The sequence below is a fragment of the Taudactylus pleione genome, unplaced genomic scaffold (genome assembly GCF_031769625.1).
Source record: "Taudactylus pleione unplaced genomic scaffold, aTauple2 ptg000634l, whole genome shotgun sequence".
NCBI lineage: Eukaryota > Metazoa > Chordata > Amphibia > Anura > Myobatrachidae > Taudactylus > Taudactylus pleione.
In genome coordinates, this window is record NW_028285036.1 from 438271 (window position 1) to 447229 (window position 8959).

The window sequence follows — 8959 nt, forward strand, 5'->3', positions numbered from 1 at the left end:
CACCGCTGCTGCTTCTAGAAGTCAATGCCATGCCGATGGGGACAAGGGGGAGGGGATCCCGCCGGCTGCCCAGGCCTGGGACACAGCAGGGCAGCCGCGCAGGGAGGGGGGGTCACGCCCGCTGCCCGATCACTGCAGGCCACAGTGATCAGGACACACAGGAGGAGAATCCTCTGATGCAGAGGGACCAGGAGGTCCCTCTGATATAGGCGGCTATGGGAAGATTAGCTTCCCGCAGCTGCCCAGTGGCCATTTCTGACTGGTCGTATCAGATACGACCATGTCAGGTAAAGCCCAGTCTGGCATGGCCATATCTGATATGACCGTGCCAGGCAAGTGGTTAAATACAAAATTTGTATATTTGATAACAAAGATGTTTCTTATGTAAAGGACAAAACAGAGAAGAAAAAGAAATCCCCCTTTATTATATTCTCTACAAATGTGTATAAATACTAATGTTCAGTTTATTAAATGATTGTTTTCTTAGTTAATGTATTTTTTGGTGTGATGTCCCTTTATGTACTGGCTGTGTCCCTTATTATAACTGAGTCTGTAGAGATAACAGCTGAGCCTCGCCCTGTGTGCAGAATGTGACCCCACTGGTATATGAGTGTCAGAGTTCACTTTCATTTCTCTCTCCTGCTGCCAGCGATGGGGTCTGCTGATCTGAGACAGGAGCTGGTCTGTTCTTTATCTGCCTGAGCATTTATACAGATCCTGTAACCCTGAGCTGTGGGCACAACTTCTGCCAGGTCTGTATTGATCGTGTGCTGGATACACAAGAGGGTCTGGAGTTTATACCTGTCCTGAATGCAGAGCAAAGTTCCTGAGACGTCCTGCACTGCAGAGGAACATAACTCTGTGTAACATAGTGGGGAGTTTCCTGTCTACTCAGCCAGATCAGGAGGAGACTGAGATCTTCTGCACTTACTGTGTGGACTCCCGTATATCTGCTGACAAGTCCTGTCTGATGTGTGAGGCTTCTCTGTGTGATAAACACCTGAGAGTACACAGCAAGTCAGCAGAACACATCTTTTCTAAACCCACTACTTCCCTGGGGAACAGGAAATGCTCCATTCATAAGAAGGTCCTAGAGTATTACTGCACTGAGGACGCTGCCTGTATCTGTGTGTCCCACTGTCTGATTGGGGAACACAGAGGACATCTGGTGTAGACACTGGATGAGGCCTCTAAGAAGAAGAAGGAGAAGCTGAGAAATGTTCTGCAGAAACTGAGCACAAAGAGAGCGGAGGCTGAGAAAAGAGTCCAGAGACTGCAGGAGCGCTGGAGAGAAGATCAGGTAAAAGCAGCTGGTGTAACAGGGAGAGTCACTGCCCTGCTTAGAGACAGTAGGAGACAGATGGAAGACCTGGAGAAGAGAGTCCTGAGTGAGATTTCCAGGCAGGAACAGCGCGTTTCCCTCTCAGTCTCTGATCTGATCCAGCAACAGGAAACAAAGAAGGACGAGCTGTCCAGGAAGATGCGTCACATTGAGGAGCTGTGTAACATGTCTGATCCAGTGACTGTCTTACAGGAACCAGACACAGGTGACTTGTGTGATACTGAGGAGATGTGTAACATGTCTGACCCAGTGACTGTCTTACAGGAACCAGACATAGGTGACTTGTGTGATACTGAGGACACAGAGAGACATGATAACCAGGTCCATGGTGCAGGAGATCTGGATGTGGGTCTCATCTCAAGGAGATTACACACATTATCTGATGTAGTAACAGGTGTAAATACAGGGATCTATGTGCAGGAAGCTACAGACCTATTACTGGATGTAACCACAGCTGGTAATTATACACAGATATCAGGTGATATGAAAACTGCATCCAGGTCAAATATAAAGCAGAATCAGCCAGAAACAACAGAGAGATTTCTGTGTCCTCAGGTAATAAGCACCAGGGGATTCTCCTCAGGCCGACATTACTGGGAAGCGGATGTCAGTAAATCAGTGACTTGGGGGGTGGGGATGTGTTATCCCAGTATGGACAGGAAAGGAGATCAGTCACACATTGGATATAATAACAAGTCTTGGTGTGTGTATAGGTGGTATAATAATCAGTACTCATTGATACATGACAGTACAGTGATCCAGTTACCTGACAATATCCCCTATGACAGAGTGAGGATATACCTGGATTATGAGGCAGGACAGCTGTCCTTTTATTCTCTGTGTGACCCCATCAGACACTTACACACATACACTGCCGCCCTCACTGAACCCCTTCATGCTGCATTATGTGTATGGAGAGGAGTGCTTATAACTATATTTGGGGGAGTCAGGGGTTGGGAGAAATTACCATAAGGAACTTGCCTAGAGACTGGTGACATCACAGGGAGGAGAATCTGATTGGCAACATTCTCCGCCTTTGACTAACTAACAGCTGTGATTGGCTGCAAAACCTGTCTGTCATCCAGTGTACTCCTTATTACTGTAGTCCTGCATTGGACAACCAGTAGTACTCCAGGTGTTGTCGAACTAGAAATCCCAGCATGTCCTGCTACAGTTTTAGTAAACTCTAACAGCAAAACTGAAGCAGGGCATGCTGGAATGTGTAGTTCTAAAGCAGATGGAGGGCTTCAGGTTGCATGGTATCTGGATGATAGGTCTACAATATAAAGGAAGACAGTAAATAGGTCAACATGGACATTAGATCGACAGGTAATTGGTCAACAGTAAATTATAAAAAAGCGGAGTGCTCCTGGCGCAATACGGTATATAGCAGCTCTAAACCTTCCTTTCCTTGCCCAATACAAGAATAATGGCCGGAGGTATAAAGGAGACTGTTCGGCACTTCACCCACAGATGCTTTGATAAAGACTTGTTCGAAACGTGTTGGCTGTGGGGGATAGTGCTTCTTTCTTAAAAGGACTGGATCTGCTGAACCCTTGAACTCCTGGAGGTATTTAAGTGACTATGTGGTTGATCCGAACAACCATATTGTAAACATCTGTATGCACTATAAGGCCTCTGTTGTTTGGCGATCAGGATTTGTGTCCACTCCTATTTTTGGGATTTTTGAATTATATAAGAATTGTTTTCTGTTGGATTCTATGGAATAAAGAGTTTTTCTTAAATATTTTACAACTATATGGTGGATCCCTTAAAATATCTGGGTGAAAGAAACCTTGATGAGAGAGATATACACGTCTGTTATGTGAGTAGCGTACGCAGTCCTTTATTTATGAAGATCTCTGTAATTGTAAAAGATACCTTCATGTGTATGAGCAATATCTGATGTGAAGTGAGTAAGGTATACAAACATTTGGACAGAAGATCTTTGTGGATGAACTACACGACCGGTGTCTAGTGTTGGAAGCTATATTTAAAAAGATACCTTTATATACACGGTGGAATTATTCCCAAATGTAAGTAGGGTACCTTATCCTACTATACCGATACAGTTAAGGAAGAACCATTCACTGGTGTGTCAATTTTTTCCATATGGTGGCTGTAATCTTCTTATTCAATATAGAACCATAGAAGAATCTACACATGCCCCGTTTTTTTGTTTCTCTTTTTTATATGTAAAATCAACAAAGAGAGAAACAAAGAAAAATGTAAAGAAGTAAAGAACAGTGTGTAAGAATTAGTGGACTTTATATTGTGATATCGGGAGCGCACTTTTAGAACCCTTCTAAATATTATATTTATTGTAATTGGTCAATAGTGATTTAGGGTGGCTGGGTTATGCAGTCGGGAAGCCGGCGAACCTAATCCCGACAGCCGGCTTCCCGACTGTCTTTTCCCGGAGAGGGTTAAATGACCAGCATCTACATGTAGACGCCAGTTATTTTACCGATGCCGGGAGAATGGCGCCTGGCATCCCGATCGAAGTGATGCCGGGCGCTGCTGCGGACAGCTGCTGGGGGGGGGGGGTTAGGTTTAGGGCTCCTGGGGGGGGGGGGTAGGGTTAGGCTAGGGGAAGGGAGGGTTAGGGTTAGGTACCCCCAGGGGGGATTTAGGATTAGGCACCTCCCAGGGGACTTGGGTTTAGGCAGCGGGGAAGGGGGGGTTAGGTTTAGGCACTTAGAGGGGGATTAGGGTTAGGCACTGGGGGGGAAGGTTAGGGTTAGGCACCCCTAAGGGAGGGTTAGGGTTAGGGGGTAGAATTAGGTTAGTAAGTACTTACCTGGGACGATCGGGATTTTCAGCCTGTTTGGCCAGCCACTGTCGGGATTTGAACCGCCGGCCAAAGGTCTGGCGGTAAATCATACCGATTTCTGGCTGGGATAAAAGGTCGACAGGATTAAAAGATCGACATTTAAATTGTCAACACAAAATAGATCAACACATTGTTTTTCATGATTTTTAGGGTTAGTTTCAGAGTTAGAGTTAGGCTAAGATTAAAAAAATCAGGTGTCGACCGATTTTGTGTGATACACTCGAGTGTCAAATTTTTAACCCTGTCGGTATTATTCATATAGATATTGTCCCAGTGAAGCTTACAGCGGGGAGAACATACAAACAAGTCATATATATGACCCCTTATAGGGCTGAGGAAAGATTCTCCTGTCTCTCTATGGTGGTGCTTCCCATACCCAGTCCTTGGGATACACTTATAGTGCATGTTTTCCAGATCTCTTCACAGAATCACAAGTGAAATAATTAGCACAAGTTGTGGATCTTTTAATACGTGTCAGGGGGAGTTAAAGTGGAGAAGTTGCCCAAAACAACCAATCATCTTATGTCATGTTACAGCTGTGTTAGATATATGACAGAAGCTGATTGGTTGGTATGGAAAATTTTTCCACTTTATCTCTCTCCAAGGTTTGATACATCTCCCCCACAGTCAGTAATGAATACACCTGTGCTCCAGCTAGGAGACATAGAAAACATGCCCTGTTTAGGTGCCCTGAGGACTGGATGTAAGAAGCACAGCTTTAGGGAACCTACGTCAGGTCATGTGATGTGGTGTCGGCACAGACTGATCAGTGATTGGCCCACGCAGTACGGAAGCTGTACAGTATCTGTTATATTCCTGCTGTAACCCCTGACCCCAATGTTATTACATGCAGGAAATGACACATAAATAATATGAGACTGATTCCTTAGTGACATAATTTGGGGAACGTGTGACATTATCGGCCATATAAATAGGGGGTGCAGCTGGCACAGTGTGTAGATTGTTGGGGGGTTATCAGGCTTTTTTCGGTCTTCGGTCCAACAGGAACCAGAACATGTGACTGTGCGACACCATCCTGGTAGTCAGGAATTATTTGGTTATTGGCTCATTCTTATAGTATATGTCCAAATATCTGTAATAATAATAATAAATCTCATACATGAATGCAGTGGCATAACTAGGGCAGGGCGAGCGAGGTTCGTGCCCTGGGCGCCGTTGGACCGGCGGCGCGGGGGGGGCGCCGCCGGCCACGGTACCGGCCCGCCCGCCGTAGATAGCCAGTGTAGCGCCGACCTCAATGAGTGCGGTCAGCGCTACACATTTGCACAGCACCGGCGCTAGGCTTCCAGCGCTGGTCCTGTGCTGCACGCCTGAGCCCGTTCCCTCCCCCTGAGCGCTTGCCCAATAGCACCAGGAGGCGGGCTCAGGCTGTGCATAACACGCGCATCGCCACCAGATAGACTCTCATTGACTGCTGCAGCACCCACTGCAAGAGCCGGACTTCCGTCCGGCTCCTGCAGTGGGTAATGGGACTGATGTCATGACGTCAGTCCCATAATGCTGAGTGCGCCAGCCCGGGCGGACTGGGGGGCGGGAGCGGCATCGCGGGCAGGAGCAGCGTGGAATCAGGTAAGTATATTTTTATATATATTTATTTATTTTTAAACCTATCTGCAACGGGGGAGGGGTTGGCTACTACTGGGGGGGATATCTACTGGGGGTGCCATTGGGAGGACCTCTACTGGGGGGGGGCTACTCTACTGGGGACTACTACTTGGGGGGGGACTACCACTGGGGGCATTCTAAAAGGGGCCTAGTATTACTAGAGGCACTGCACTCGGGGGACCACTACTGGGGGAAATAATAGGAAGGGCCACTACAGGGACCACTGGATAGGGGGGGGTCACTACTGGGAGCCTGCATATCAGGGGGACCACTACTGGGGGCACTGCATGGGAGGGGGGGACACTACTGCTGGGGGCACTATATAAGGGGCTTACTGCTAGGGGCACTGTGGGGACCACTACAGGGGGCACTAGATAGGGGGGATCACTACAGAGTGCCTGCATAAGGGGACCACTACTGGGAAAATTGCATGGGGGGGACTACTGCTGGGGGCACTATATAAAAGGGCACTGCATAAGGGGATACCGCTACTGGGCGCACTGCATTGTGGGGACTGCTACTGGGGGCACTGCATAAGGGGGAACACTACGTGGGGCACTGCATTTGGGGGGGCCACTACTGGGGGTACTGAGTAAGGGGAACTAATTGGGGGCTGTATAAGAGGGACCACTACTGGGGATACTGTATAAGGGGCACTACTATGGGCCTGCATGAGAGGGACCACAACTGCATACTGGGGGTACTGTATAAGGGGTACTACTGGGGTTAAGGTGCATATGGATAGGAATGTTCAGTTTGAAAATAAAGGGGTGTGTTATGTTGACACGCCCCATTTTTAAGTGACCACGCCCATTTTTTGGCGCGCGCACCGTCGGTGCGCGCACGTAGGGGTGGGGGGGCCTCCCTTTTCAAATTGGCCCTGGGCTCCAAATACCCTAGTTACGCCACTGATGAATGTCATGTATTATGTGTATAAATCTGTCTCTGATTATACATGTGTTAGGTACAATCCCCTGCAGAGTGCATCTAACATGTGCCTGTGATCACAGTCATAACCAGATATGTGTGATCCCCATCGCAAGACGTTACCAGGGACCACAATGGTCATAGGCAGGAACGGCATCTCTTACCCTCGCCATGCTCCCCACGCCAAGCTCAGAGATGGGGGAACAGCAGGGTGTGCTGGGAATCCTGGGCCGTCAGGTGCCTTGTTGTGCCCACATATATATTCCAGATCCTTGTACAAGGAATATTTATTCCTATTACATATAGAGGAGGAAATACCTTATTTATCTGTACATATAACTCAGTTTATGTAAGTGTATACCTACTGTGTGTATATATATATATATATATATATATATATATATAAAACTCAAATTTAAATTATTATGAAAATTATTATCCTTTCTGTTGTAATTGCCAATAATATATACAGCATCGTATCAGCATCAAACAATTCTAAGTGAAAACACAGAACAAAGGAAGGGATCACATAAAAAGGAGTCCCTACATTTCTGATGTGGTGCTGACATGTGAGATAACATTATCTTCTATGGTATCTGGATGTAGCTCAACAATGTTTAGCTCTATAGTCAATAGGTGGACACCAAACGGTCAACAGGTAATTGGTCAACATGGTCAATAGGTCGCCAGGGACAGAAGGTTGACTGAAAAATGGTCGACAGTGCAGAAGTTTGACAGCATTAAAAAGTCAACACAAAAATGATCGTACCATGATTTTCAAGTTTTTCAACATTTTTAAGGTCAGGGTGAGGGTTAGGTACTTGCGGGAGTGTGGAAGGCTGTGCTGGGATGAAGTGTTTGATCCCAGCATCAGCAGAGGTGCAGGGGCAGGCAGAGGGGATGTGTCCTCTGCGGGACACATCCGTTGCCGGCGCTGGGACAGTGATGTCCCCAGCATCGGTGCAGACGCCGCGGACACCTGGTGAAGGGACCGCCTGGTCCCTTTCACCGGTGCCGGCGGTACTTTGGCGCTGGGAGAAGCTTGGCTCTGGGCGCAGGCTCAGCGGAGCTTGGCGCCCGGCAGCCAAGAAGCGGCGGGTAGCCGGCGCTGGGACAGAGGGCCTGATTCAGAGCTGAACGCTCTGAGCAGTATGCTCGCTCTGAATAAGGGCAGTCCTATTTAAATGTGGAGCGGCCTTTTGGACGCTCGCATAGCTGACCATCGCAACCATCGGGCTTGCAACGAGACCCTGCGGTAGGGTCTCGCTGCCGCAAGCCCAGGAGTGATTTTGGCTCTATCAGAGGCCGGACTCAGATGGTAGGCGTTCCCATGGGCACGCCTCCGTCTGGCAGCCACGCCCCTGGCACATCCACCAAAGGAGCAGCACGCCCCCTTTGGTGCGAGACCCCGAGGGACGTATTTCTCGTCGCTCACCGGGTCTCGCGCATGCGCACAACATCGACCCGCTTGCGAGCGAACTTCCCTCGCGAGCGGGTCTGAATGACCCCCAGAGTACCTGCTCCCAGCACCGGTCAAGCGTTGGGTGCGGCGCTCCGTGCGGCGGGTGTTGGCTCTGGCCACGGGCCAGCAGCCAATCGGAGGCGGACGCGACAAGCCAATTGCGGCTCGCCGCATCATAGCCCAGCCCACTCGCGCCGTCTTGTATTAGACGGTGCCGAGCGTGAAAAGGCAGTTCGGCGGCGGAGAGGGAGGAGAGAAGACCTCCCGAAGAGCGGAAGATCGGCGCGTCAACAGGGGCGGTGGCCACGGAAGAGGCCAGAAGACGCCGCTGTCAAGAGAGAAGACAGGCGGTGCTGGCTGGAAGAAGAAAAGAAGAGGCGGCGCCGCTGGACAGGACGGGCCAGCGGCCAAAGAATGCGGCTGAGGACCGGAGAGGACTGCGGGGGAGGGAAGTAAAAGAGCGTCACGAAGTTCCCCCCCGCCTCTTCCAACGTAGCAGGTAGGCCCTCCGTGAGACCCACCATATATCCCTTCCCTAGACCACCAGAGTTGTCGGGCACTAGGCCCATGCGCAAATAGGTGGGCACAAGGCCCGGGGCACAATAGCGGGCATTAGGCCCGATAAAAGGATTTCCCCTTAATTAGGTGTAAGTGGTCTGGGTACTAGGCTCAGGCCACTGTTCAATAAAGTAGGTGGGCACCAGACCCGTGGCCATAAACCAGGCATAGGCCTGTACCCATACAGGAGGGCACTAGGCCCTATATAGTA

The 8959-nt window shown here is 49.2% G+C and overlaps 1 pseudogene; it reads left to right on the forward strand.

The window, feature by feature from the left end:
* Positions 1 to 651: 651 nt before the first annotated feature.
* LOC148479146 (E3 ubiquitin/ISG15 ligase TRIM25-like) lies at positions 652 to 3059 on the forward strand (annotated as a pseudogene).
* Positions 3060 to 8959: the final 5900 nt, after the last annotated feature.